A 3,337-nucleotide genomic window follows, 5' to 3' on the forward strand; every position below is an offset into this window, starting at 1 on the left:
AAATGAAACTTGAAGATCATCAAACTTCAACTTGACAAGCAGCACACTCACAAACACATCAGCCTTAATTTGTTTTTCCTTTTGAAATGATGACATTCATCCTTTTTCCCGAGGTACATATAAGTTATACCTAGCTGCATTCCAAACATGTTCCTTTGTACAAAATTCTTTGCTTTACCTTGTTTGTAACTCGTAAGCCCTATCTGGACTGGCAGCTTTAGGACCTGTTTGCACGTGTTGAGATACCTTGGTTGAAGATGGGGCAAATGCACTTGGAGGAAGGAATGTGCCTGAGAGCCATATGGATATATATGTGTACACTCTAATTGGTTTGTTCAGTCAACCACTTATAGCTTCTGCAAGTACCCATTTAAGTACTACGTAGGTTTTAGATTGTTGGTGTCCGGTCTGAAGCCATGAACACTAGCATATCAAACAGTGTGCATACACCAATAATTGTGGAGATACCTGGTGAATTAGATGAGTTGAGCCAAGCATCTCAAAAGCTGGAGACTGCTTACTCCAACATCTTTAACAAGATCCACAGGTTCCCGGCATCACTGCGAAGCCTGGATGGCGATTACATCGTCCCAAGAATGGTGTCCATAGGCGCTTACCACCATGGCCGCCCGGAGCTGCAGGGCATGGAGGAGATCAAGAAGGCGGCGGCACACCAGTTCTGCAGGGACTCGGGCCACTCTCCCGAGGCCGTGTACGAGAAGGTCCTCGCCGTCGCCGGCGATGCTCGAAGCTGCTACACGGACGGCGGAGCCGCAGGCGCGCTCGAGGGCGATGACTTCGCGTCCATGATGTTGAGAGACGGCTGCTTCTTGCTGCAGCTCGTGCTCTGGTTCTTGCAGGACTGCTCCGGCGATGGCAAGCGTGGCCCTCCGCCGTTCACGTGCCAGGTCAACAGCCTGGCCCTTCTGAGGGACCTCTTCCTGCTGGAGAACCAGATCCCGTGGGCGGTGCTGGAGGCCCTCATGGCCTGCCGGGCGGCCGTCTTCCCGGCTGCGCTGTGTGAGTTCGTCGTCTACATGGGGAAGTTCTTCCAGCTGCACACCGACACCGATCTGCTAGCCAAGCCCCTGGACCTGGACGGGGGCTACAGGCCGGCGCACCTCCTTGCCCTCCTCCATTTCCACCAATCAGGCGGCTCGAGCACAACCGAGGAGCTTCGACTCCGGGGGCTCAGTTCACTGCCGCCGGTGGTCACAAACGCCGTGGACTTCGCGGAGATGGGCATCAAGCTGGCTCCCAGCAAGACGGCGGAGTTCAGGGACATGGCTCTCACCCAGGGCCTCCTCTTCCCGGAGCTGTCCATGCCGCCTCTGTACCTCGCCGAGCTCACCGCGAGCTGGCTCGTCAACATGGCGGCCTTCGAGGCGAGCACGGGGGTGCCTCACGGCGCCACCTCCGGCGAGTACACGGTCAGCTCGTACCTCACCCTCCTGTCCGCGCTCATGGACCGGGAGGAGGACGTGCGCGAGCTGTGCGCCAAGCGGCTCGTCCAGAGCGAGCTCACCGACGGCAGGACGCTCGCCTTCTTCAAGGGCGGCCTCACCAGCTACGCGTACGTGAACGACCGCTACATGGCCATACTGAGCCAGATTGCGGGGTACAGGCGCAGGCGCAGGCTGTGGATCGCCGTCCACAAGTTCGTCTACACCAACTTCAGGACCATCGTTACGTTGCTGTCCGTCGTCAGCGTGCTCGTGGGCCTCTTCAAGGCGCTCCTCTCTCTCAGCAAAGCCTAGCAATATATAGCGTGTGCGTCCGTTGCATTTGTGCAATTACTCGTCATTTCATTCTTGAATTTGTATGTGTGCCTTTTTAAGTATGCGGTGTGCTTTGCAGACGATGAATATGTGCACGACCACTGCACGATGAGCATCTAGCCGTCTGCTGCCTGCTGTTGCCATGCAATGGATGGAACCGATTGCATTGTCGTGCACACATCGTCTGCACCAATGTGGTCTGCACACTATCGTGCGTATAGCACTGCTCTTTTTTAAATGCATGAACATTTTCCAGAAATTTTGTGATAAAAACAAGTTTTGAAAATCATGAACCTTTTTTGAATTTCATTTTTTTGAAACCGATAATAATTTGGAAATTCCGACAAATTTTGAAAACACAAACATTTTTCAAATACATGAACCAAAATTTGAAAAGCGAATAATTTTTGCATCTATGAACAAAATTTCGAAAAGGCAAACATTTTTTGAATTTGCGAATAAAAATTGAAAACAAGAATAAGTTTTGAAAGGCAAGATGATCTTTTAAAGTCCCAATTTTTTTTAGAAAAGTGAGCATTTTTGAATTTGAGAACAAAATTTGAAAATTCGAACATTTTTTAAGTTTAGAACAATTTCTGAAAACATAAAGAAATGCACATAAAGAAAAATAAACTTGAAAAAAGAAAAGGAAACAGTAAAAGGAAAAAAAGGAGAATGAAGAAACAGGAAAAAAAGAGCAAAAAAATGTAAAAAGAAGAAAAGGAAAAAAAAAGTTCAGGAACCTCCTAGAAGGATACCAAAATATAAAAAAACTGGTGGGATCCTTCTAGAAGGTTCAGTGGTAGAAACAAGTACAGAAAATCCTACGCTATGGAAGCTAGATGGGCCAGGCCCACAGTGTTACTCGCTTCGCTCGTTCTATGTGTTTGGTCGACAACTTGACGCAATTAGCGTCAATTAGGGAATTCCGTATGTTTGGAGAGTAGTGTCAAATAGACGGCACCACGCACAGGAGGCCGCCCGACTTGGCCAGCCCATTGTCACGCGCGGAAACAGAATAACCATTCGGCAAAATAACAGTTTTAAGTAACCGTTTCAAATTATGATTTTATTTTTTTCCCTTCAAATATTTATTAAATGCTTAAAAAAGCATTTATTATTTTCAACTTTATCTCTTCATGTTATTCAAATTATGATTTATTTTTTTCCTTCAAATATTTATTAAATGCTTAAAAAAACATTTAGTGTTTTCAACTTTATCTCTTTGTATTTAGTAGTTATGTTTAAAAATAAAAAATAAGTTTAAGTGTCTGTTTTATCTATGATTTTAAATGCCTTTTTCCTACAAAACTAGGATGGATGCCTATCATGGGCATACCCACCTGCTGGCAAAAGTTTGGGTCATTTCAAGAATGTCTAAAAACACACCATGTTCATCGTAGGGTGTCCGGGTAGGTCAGAAGGCTCAGTTTGTGAGCACATCGTTTCTCAACATCCGTCGATAACCCTATTTTTCATAGCCTTGTATGATCAATTCAAGGCACCATGCTAAATTTTTTGGGTTGTTGACAAGTCTTGCATTTTCTAGAGTTTTCTCG

General features: G+C 46.4%; 1 pseudogene; it reads left to right on the top strand.

Annotated features, from left to right (window-relative positions):
- The first annotated feature begins 373 nt into the window (after window positions 1-373).
- Window positions 374-1,838, top strand: LOC123170487 (UPF0481 protein At3g47200-like; annotated as a pseudogene).
- The last annotated feature ends 1,499 nt before the right edge of the window (window positions 1,839-3,337 follow it).

Source organism: Triticum aestivum, chromosome 7D, assembly GCF_018294505.1.
Source record: "Triticum aestivum cultivar Chinese Spring chromosome 7D, IWGSC CS RefSeq v2.1, whole genome shotgun sequence".
NCBI lineage: Eukaryota > Viridiplantae > Streptophyta > Magnoliopsida > Poales > Poaceae > Triticum > Triticum aestivum.